The sequence below is a fragment of the Mustela erminea genome, chromosome 1 (genome assembly GCF_009829155.1).
Source record: "Mustela erminea isolate mMusErm1 chromosome 1, mMusErm1.Pri, whole genome shotgun sequence".
In the NCBI taxonomy this organism is placed as follows: domain Eukaryota; kingdom Metazoa; phylum Chordata; class Mammalia; order Carnivora; family Mustelidae; genus Mustela; species Mustela erminea.
The window spans coordinates 84,980,735-84,990,361 of NC_045614.1; the positions used below are offsets into that span (position 1 = coordinate 84,980,735).

At 36.7% G+C, this 9,627-nt stretch overlaps 1 long non-coding RNA gene across 1 annotated transcript in view; it reads right to left on the minus strand.

Moving 5' to 3' along the window:
• Positions 1–9,103, minus strand: part of LOC116600797 — a 69,071-nt gene extending 59,968 nt beyond the window's left edge. Inside the window, exon 1 of the long non-coding RNA XR_004289816.1 lies at positions 9,018–9,103. This is a non-coding gene — a long non-coding RNA (uncharacterized LOC116600797). The remainder of the gene's footprint in view (positions 1–9,017) is intronic.
• Between the last annotated feature and the right edge of the window lie 524 nt (positions 9,104–9,627).

Here is a 9,627-nt window from a genome sequence, read left to right on the forward strand (position 1 = left end):
CTGACATGAAGAAAAGTTGGCCAGGTACAGTTAGGGTAGACTGAATTCTTTGGGGGAGGAGGAGAAAAACTGGATTATCCTGGTATGAAAGTCATTTAAATATCCATAATAAATAAAGTAATGAGATTTTTAGAGAATCACTTAAGCAGAAAAAAATGGCATAAAGTTATTAAATCTAAAGCAGAATGAGGGTTCTTTGAAAGTTTTAACTCTTAATGTTTTAAACAGTAATTTCGTGTTTCCCTTCTGATAAAAAAGAAAAGATCTATCTTTTCTGGTTTTGTGAGAAATCTAACTATTGTTTTGCTATTTGTACAAATCTACTGCTGAAATTTTAGTGTTGTGAATCAGCATAGCATCACACATTAAATGGATATTGATCTAACATTAGAAATAAAAAAACAATACCCATTAAATTAATCAATAAGGATGTAATTCCTGATGAACTCAGCAGCCTAAAGTGGGGGTATTTGTTTGCTTTTCTCTTTTCCTAGCAAACTATTTCACGATTATAGGAAATAATCCAACATTTAAAAGATTATACTGGGGAAAAAACAGCATTGGTGAAAGCTGCAGTTTGTAATTGCAAAGTTAATTATCTTTCCTAAACCATCAGTTGTCACTTAGAGAGACCAGATTCTTGCAGACTCTCCAGGGACTGCCTTTATTTCATTCCTAATGGCTTGGGACCCACCATTTTGCTGTCTCTGAACATTTGGTCACTGAATGCACCATTTATGGAGTATTGTTTAATTAAGGACAAATTAAGAGAACTGTGCACAGAATTTAATTTCATAGACTCTGTAAATTCTTTTAAAGAGGATACTAACTATAGGCATGATAAGTTTTCATTATCTATTGCTTCTATAAGGTATTGACAATTTATTGTTTGCAACAGTTCCAAGTTTTGTTTACTCTTCAGGGGATTTTGTTGGCACTGTACTTTTTGTGCTTCACAGATATCCTATGGAGGCATCCGACTCTTCATTAACCCCTTCAGTTCTGAATCACCCAGATACAGAAACCCACATACTTGAAAGGTTGCATTTGGTCTTTGTAAAGACTAGGGATTTATGGGAAAGGTTGAATGAGAACTAACATCATTAAAACATGTGCTTAATGTTCTAGATCTTGGGATATAAAATATCTCAAGTGGATAGTCATTCATTCATTCTTTCATTTGACAAATATTTTCTGAGTGCTTGCTATGCATCAGAAAATATTCTAATGGAGAATGCACCATTTACTAGGAAGTAGAAGAGTTCTGAAATATTCTGGTTTCAAAATTTTTTAGAATAAATTATCACCAGACTCCCCACTGCTTCCTTTGAAAAGTCAAGTGCAAATAATAAGTTTGCCTACTGGCACTCTGATAGAATAATTTTGTGTTAGGTACAAAGTAAATCTTAGAGATTTTATTGTCCAAACTGTCATATGTTACTGATGATAAACTAAGTCACAGAGAGGTTCTTTTACTTCAAATTAATTGAACATGTTAGTATCAAGTAGCAGATACTTGAATTCTCACAAACAAAATTATTGAAAAATATCATTGTTTAAGAAATAGTTACAAATAGTGTCCAGATCAGGTAAAAATATCTGTAATATTAGGATTACTGTATTTCCATGTAACAGAAGCTCACTCAAACTCTCTTGGGCCAACAGGACATTTTTTTGTAAGGAAGTAAAAGCTTCAGAACAAACCAAAACCAGGACTCTGATCATCAGGATTCCTACAGTCTTATAGTTGTGCCCCTCTGGTCATCTGCTTCATTCTTTTCTTCATCTGCAGATATTTCTAATTTTTTCTCCTGTCCACTTGGAAATGGGTGTCAATAACACCTATATTTACAAGATTCTAGCAACTTAGAAACATATACTCTCCTTCTGTTCCAATCCAAAATTCCCAGGAAGGCACTCATTGGAGAAGCTTGAGACCAAGTATCTTCCTGAATCAGTCCATGATGGCCAAATAGGAAAGATCTCTTGAGGACATTGCAATTAATTCTTTCTATGACAGAGGTTCAACTATAGATCAGGTAACTAATATGGGAGTTATCAGGGAGCAGAATCACAGTGGGGTGGGGGTGAGGGGCACTGTGTGTATTAATTCTGAGCATGTATGCTTTTGATAAATCATCTGAATTCTTATTCTCAAAACTGAAAATAATCCAAATTCCCTTCAACAATAAAAAACTAAATAAATTGTGCTGTTTTTATATAATAAAATACTATACAGCAATAGAAAAGTAACAAGATGCAGCTACACACAATAACATGTATACATTTCACAAACAAAATAATTTTGAGTGAAAAAAACCCACAAACCAAAAAAAGACTATGATTCCTTTTATGTAAAATTTAAAAATAGACAAAGCTAATGCTTAGTAATTGATATTTAAGTAGTTAAAAAAAAGCTATATAAAGTTATAAATAAAAGCAAGAAACACTTTACTGAAAAATCAGGATTCTCTTTAGGGAAGAATGATAAAACAGTTACTGAGAGGGTCCATGAAGAGGATTTTGGGGACTGGCTGTGTTTTATGTCTTAAGCTAGAAGGAATGACATGGTTATTCACTTTGTGAGAATTTGCTGAGTTGTATATTTATGTTTTATGTATTTCTCATGTGGGAATTATGATTCACAATATAAAATAACCCAATATTCCTAAAGGGGGGTCTTGGCCCTGTTCCCTCCCCCAAATCCAGAGTTATCTCCAAAGAGTAGGAGGGACAACAGAACTCCTACAAAATTGTGTGGCTCCTAAGAGTAGAGGAGCCTTAGGTCCTGCTACTACTCTAGTTGTCAGGATGATATCAAATCTCATCAGAACACCTTCTTGTTACCAAAGATCAAGGACACAAAGAAGGTATATATGCACTGTTTGCCTGCATGGACTGGTCTGAGAAGCCCTACAGAGACCTCTTGGGCCACCTCTGGTCATGGGGGTGGGCACCAAACCATCTACACAACCCTTAGTCCCTAGGGTTCATTAGACCTACAAACCCCTCTGGAATCCCCTAAGCCAGGGACTTTTTTATTTTATTTTATTTTATTTTTTTTATACTGACTGTCTCCAACTCAAAACTCTTCAGTGGATATAAGCTTTTGTAGAAAATACCCAGGAAGTATACTGCAAACATCTCTAAGCATCAAAGCACAGAACATGGGACCTATTTGGTTAGGGGGTAAGAAAAGAAAAAAAATATCTAACAAGGCTCAAGGAATCTCTGTTGCCACAAAATAGAATGAATTGGATGTTGAGTAGTCACCAAGAGTGTCTACAGCATGGGTATTGCATTTTATTATTTATAAAACCGTGTTACATCAAAAAATGATCCTGACTGCAGGGATAGAAATCGTTCAGGAAGAGTTACTAAAATGTTGTTAAAGGTAACCCAGTCTAGACTATGTCAGAAGCAAGAGCCTATGTAATTTCTGACAAACTTTAGAAAGGCCCATAAGTTTAAATGGGGAGTCATAGCTATACTCAAAACCACAGTAAATGTGTTAATATGTGTTTATTTTTTAATTTACTTTGTTTGAATCATGTTTATGTAATTTCTGCATTTTCAAGGTAAAATGAGGATAAAAGAGGAGGAATACATTTGAAAGTACCTCAAATTCCATCTGGCGCCATTTCCTAGTTTCATCTTTTAATAATCCCACATAGCTTCCAGTATATAGAATCCTGAAGTGTTAGCAGAATTACAATACATGAGTATCTCTTTGCTATTATAGCAACCAATTCTTAATTATTTTTCCCCAAACTGCGTAAGACTTTCTTTTATAGGAATAATGCTATTTTTTTGGAAAAGTCAAAATCTGGACAATAGCCCTTCATTCACCAGAAAAAGAAATAAATATCCCCATTAAAGAAAAAAATGTGTGTGTGTGTGTGTGTGTGTGTGTGTACACATGTACACACAGGAAGGGGGCCAAGACAGATTTTATAAAAGATGGGATCACTGAACACAGTGTATAGGACTAAATCCTTGCAACCTGCATTCTTACCATAACAGAAAAAGTGAGTATAAACATAATAAATCAATAGGCAGATAAGCAGGTAGATAGGTAGATAAAACTCTGATGGGTATTCTCAGATTTGCAGATGTGCACACTCAGACTTGCAGTCAGACAAAAGGGTTTCTTATTACATATTTCATAAAGAATCCCCTAGCCATGAACTAACTGCTAAAATATTTAGATAAGATTGAGTGTATAAAGGAGGGGAAGAAAGAGGAGGGTGTGACAGGGAAGAGAGGGAAAACGTGGAGGAGAAAGACTGAGGAGCTTAGGCATAAAATGTCATCTGAATCATAGCTAACATATTGCTAACCCAACACTAAGATGCTATAGAAAAATTATACCAAATCCAAAACCTGTCAAATGAGATTTAGCAACACAGTTCAGAAGTTATCCCCTATTGGGTAACTGTCTATAATCTTGCAACAAACCCCATAAGTGTTCACGGTAGTTATTCCATATGCTAAGGGTAGCATATCATTTCAGAGCTGTCAGTTTTAATTTCGGTTTTATTAATTTTACCATAAGCCTACAGACATATATTTCAGAAGGCATATATCACAAAGATCGTAAACTCCCACAAAGAAGCTGGTGATAGTTATAGGTTATGTCACAAGTTTGATGGGAATTAGATTCTCAAGAGAATAGTAAGAGAAGGTTTAATGTATATGTCAAAGCATGCATGGAGAGACTAACCTCTCCTCAAATTGACAGTCAAGATATGTCCAAGTGATTAAAAATACTTTGGTGAGGTTTTTTTTTTTTTTAATTAACAACACATTGTGTTACAAAAATGTAGACTTTCAGCAAGCCAATGAGGTTGTGATGAAAGGTTTATTTTTTTTTTAAAAGAAAACTATTTTTATTTTTAAAGTACTGCAACTTACATTAATATTTCTCAGTAACTTGATAATTTTTTTGAAAACTGAAATCAGATTTTTTGTGGTATATTAGTAGGCATCTTTCAATCACCCATTGGCTGGTATCCGTACACTTTAAAGCGTGTATAAAATGAAACAGATACTATGGTCAGTTAAAGATAGCTGCAAATTCTTTGTCATTCATCCCACTGAAAGATAGAATCTATTCCCCTTGAATCTGGGGTGATCTGGGGACTTGTTTTGTCCAATGGAAGGTGGTAGGAGTGACTCTAAAGTACATGGCTGTCTTAAGATATGAGCCCCAAGATTAATCTTAAAATAGTCTCATCAATCGTAACTGAATCATGAAAAAATATTAATCTCAAATATGATCTACTGGTGGTTGCTAGACTCTTTGATTCTACCACAAAAGAATTTAGGACCCTAGGGCTTTTGCCTTTACCTCTTAGCACATTCATGCTAGGAAGCCAGTTGCCATGTAAGAAGTCCAACTTCTCTTAGACCACCATGTTGCAAAGAAGCCCACGTCACTTGGAAAGAGAAGTGACAAGGAGGAGTGTTGCAGTGCCAGATACATAAATGAAACTTCTTAGACCTTCCATCTCAGCTCCCCCAGTAGCTGAATGTAGCTAAATGAATGACTCTAGTTGACATCCTGTAGCAGAAGTACTGCTAGGAAGAGCTCTGTCCAAATTCCCAACCCACAGGATGCTGAGAAATAATACATTGCTTTTGTTTTAAGCTACTGTGTCTTGAGGTAGTTTGTAGTATGGCAATAGATAAGCTACAGAGACTATGTGTATGGTATGTGTGCGTGTGCTAAGTCTATATAATACAGGCACATGCATATTTGCCATTTAAAGAGACATGACGCAAAATAAAACCTGTAATAGAGAGTACCTTTGTATATTCATAACAAAATGAATCAACATGGATATACTGGGAGATGGGCATAAGATAGACAAGAAACACAAATGAGACACTTGTCACCATGTACCTCTTAAAAATATTTTTAAACAATATTACACTATTTTAATTATTTAAAATTTTATAACTCACATTTAAAAACACTTCGGGGCACCTGGGTGGCTCCATTGGTTAAGAGCCCTGCTCAGTGGGAAGCCTGCTTCTCCCTCTGCCTCTGCCACCCCCCCCACCATGCTTTCTCTCTCTCTCTCTCTCTCTCTCTCTGCTTTCTCTTTCAAAGAAATAAAATCTTAAAAAAATATTTAGGCAGTGAGAGACAGGCACAGACAAAGAGACAGAGAAGGAGAATGCGGTGGAGAGGAAGAGGGCTATGATTTGAATGCTATTTATTTTTAATAAATTGACTTGCCAAGCTGGGCTCTACCAGGAATGGCAGAGCTTTGGAAACACTTCTTCCAGGGATGTTTTGAGCAGCCCGGATGCTAGCCCTAAGGTAATCTTCACATAGGCTTATCACTGAAAATGCTACCATGAAAAAGTATTAAATCTCAAATGTGACCTCATTGATTGTCACCGTTGGTTATTGTGACATAAGAATTTAGTCCTCTACAGCCAGGAAAGGTAAACGTGTTTACCTTTTAGATATAATGTTTGAACTGAATATCTTTGTTCAAAAGAAGCCTCGATTTGAGAAACAGCACAGAGGGTCATAGGGGAAGAGAGGAAAAAATGAAACAAGATAAAACCAGAGAGGGAGACAAACCATAAGAGATTCTTAATCTCAGAAAACAAACTGAGGGTTGCTGGAGGGGAGGGGATGGGAAGAATAGGGTGGCTGGGGGTTGGACACTGGGGAGGGCGTGTGCTACGGTGAGTGCTGTGAATTGTGTAAGACTGATGATTCGCAGACCTGTACCCCTGGGGCAAATAATACATTACAGGTTAATAAAAAATTAAGAAAAAATTTTGAAAAAGAAGCCTCAGTTTTACTTTGTACATAAACTTTACATTTCAGTAAAGTTTTAGTAAAGATTCATAGAACTCTTCTAAATTCTATAAACTGTTCATTTAATATTGTAATAACTCAAACAAGGTTTTCTACAAAGCATACTTTATTAAGGGGTGTGTGTGTATTGTGTAGATGATTACAGTTATCTTCAATGAGTGTGGATTTTTTTTGTAAATATTTGAAATGTTGACTTGAGAATCTCCTAAAAAAAAAAAGATGGCTTTTCACTGGATTTTGTCAGAAATCATCTTGAAATTCTATCTTGGAACTTCTGTCTATCTTGGGCCTTCCCTATTCCTCGCATAAAACACAGTGTCAAACCTATCAGGCATGCAATTCAACTCATAAGCATTTTTTAATGAAATGGGCAAATAGCATCTCAGTAAAATAAAGCCCAGTTTGTTTTAATGATTATTATGCTAAGCATTGAAGCAAACAAACAACCTGGCCAGAATATTCCATGATACCTGCATTGCAAGGCGGGATGTGACTGACTCAGGAGGGCATCTGTTTTCCCGCATAAAACTTCATTCTCAGCATGGACTCACTGATTCACTCCCAGGGAACAATGATACCTCTATTCCTACCCAGCTATTCCTGCACCCACATTTGTCTTCATAATTATTTAACTATTGTTTCAATAGTCTTGGAAATTAAGAAGAAAATGCACCTTCCAAAATAAACAATCAAAAGAGAGAAGGCACATACACATGCAAACATACTAAAGTTTCAACAACGGGGTCTTCAACCATGTGAAAAAGTTGTCCTAGGGGCACCTGGGTGGCTCAGGGATTAAAGCCTCTGCCTTCGGCTTAGGTCATGATCTGGGGGTTCTGGGATCATGGGCTCTCTACTCAGCAGAGAGCCTGCTTCCTCCTCTCTCTCTCTCTCTGCCTGCCTCTCTGCCTACTTGTGATCTCTGCCTGTCAAATAAATAAATAGAATCTTTAAAAAACAAACAAAAAAAGTTGTCCTAGGGTCCACTACAAAGTTGAAAGCATAAGAGCTTGCACCTGAGAACATACGATTTGATGAAATAAACATTTTATTTGAGGAGAGAATTAGCAGTAGATTTAGTTTCACAGTATTTTGCCCAACTTCCTCTATCTTTTTGATTGTACTCTGCTATCTTTTTGATTGTTCTTGCAGTCTTACACCTCTTCTGTCCTCGTGGGAAGAAAGTTAACCAGCACAGGTGCTACCCCTTTAAGCCTGGGCCCCAAGCTGAACACACGTGGTACAGATCTAAGACCAGCTCAGAGCAAGACACCAAACCCAGCTGGACCTATAGCTTGACCCAACCCAGGATCCAGCCTCGATGTCCCAATCCCACCTGACCCAGACACAGGTGAGAAACAAATGGTTCTGGTGTATTCTGCTATAATTTTGTCAGTATCTATTACATGGCAATATCTGACTGATGAAATTTCTTTTTTTTTTTTTTTTTAAAATATTTTATTTATTTGACAGACAGAGATCACACGTAGGCAGAGAGGCAGGCAGAGAGGGAGAGGAGGAAGCAGACACCCCGCGCAATCGGTTAGCGCGCGGTACTTATATGACTGATGAAATTTCTTAAAAGATTTTGGGAACATGGGATAAGTGGATTTTTGAAGAGCATTTGCTAAATACTCTGTATTTATGCTTTTGATTTCCGGCTCTACTTAAGCAAACACTGGACAGAGAGAAAGCACAAAAGGGAATTGGTATAAGTATCCGAAAAAAAAAATAAAAAATTAAAAAATTGACCAGTATTAGTGTCAGAAAAGGGACAAATGAACTCAGAAAAACAGGCAAAATAAACGGACAATTACACCTAGTCCCATTATACCTCATCGATAGCTAGGGTTACGATGTCAGTTATAAAAGTATAGCCACTTATATTTATATTATACTTTACCAAAAAAAACTTTCTCATATCATATATATTAATTCTTGTCATGTGACCCCCCCACAACATGCAAATGAAGAAAACAGGGAAGACATTTTTTTAAAATCTCCATTTCATAAATTAGACAGACAAAGCTCAGAAAGGTTAAATGGCTCCTCTGTTATCACCCAGTGCAAACATCTCACCCTCAGTCTTTTGTCCTCTAGGCCTGGCCCTTTCCACAGCAATGCTTTTCATCTCACTTTTGTCAGGAAAAGAGAAAAGTGAAAATGAAGACCTTACCCCAACATAGAATTCAATACAGCATCTTGCCTGAGAACCGTAAAATGCAGGAAAACATTAGCAGTGCTTACAGAAGGACCTTGTCTGTAAGCTGCTGTAGGTTCATTTGGTTTCGTCTGTGGTACAGCTGTGTCATCCGGGTCAATCACTCACCCTCCTTAGTGGTTGGCCTCCTACCTAATGTTACTGACTAAAGCTGAGTCCTACCAATAGAGGAAGTCAGATATTGGAGAAAAAGGCATGGTGTTGGCTCCTATGTAATGGATTAAGCAGAAGCAAAATGCCAACAGTAATTAAAAATATATCTTGGTCCTGGGTTGATATTTAGCATCTTGTCCATTAGCTTGCTGGCTTGAGAGTTCACAGCCTTTGTGGGTATACCATTTGAGGGTTTTGATTTGGGCATTGTGGTCAACTCCAAACATTTGTCAGCACTCACTGGGGCTATTAATAGAAAAATGTATGAAGTTATATTGTATTAGATTTTTTTTGTTGTTTTGGTGTATTTTTCCATGGAGGTAATAGAACCATTGCCTTTCCCATTCGAAAAAAAAAATATTCTAGGCTGACATTCCCTTAGCCAAACATACAATAAGTTGCTCAGCCAGTT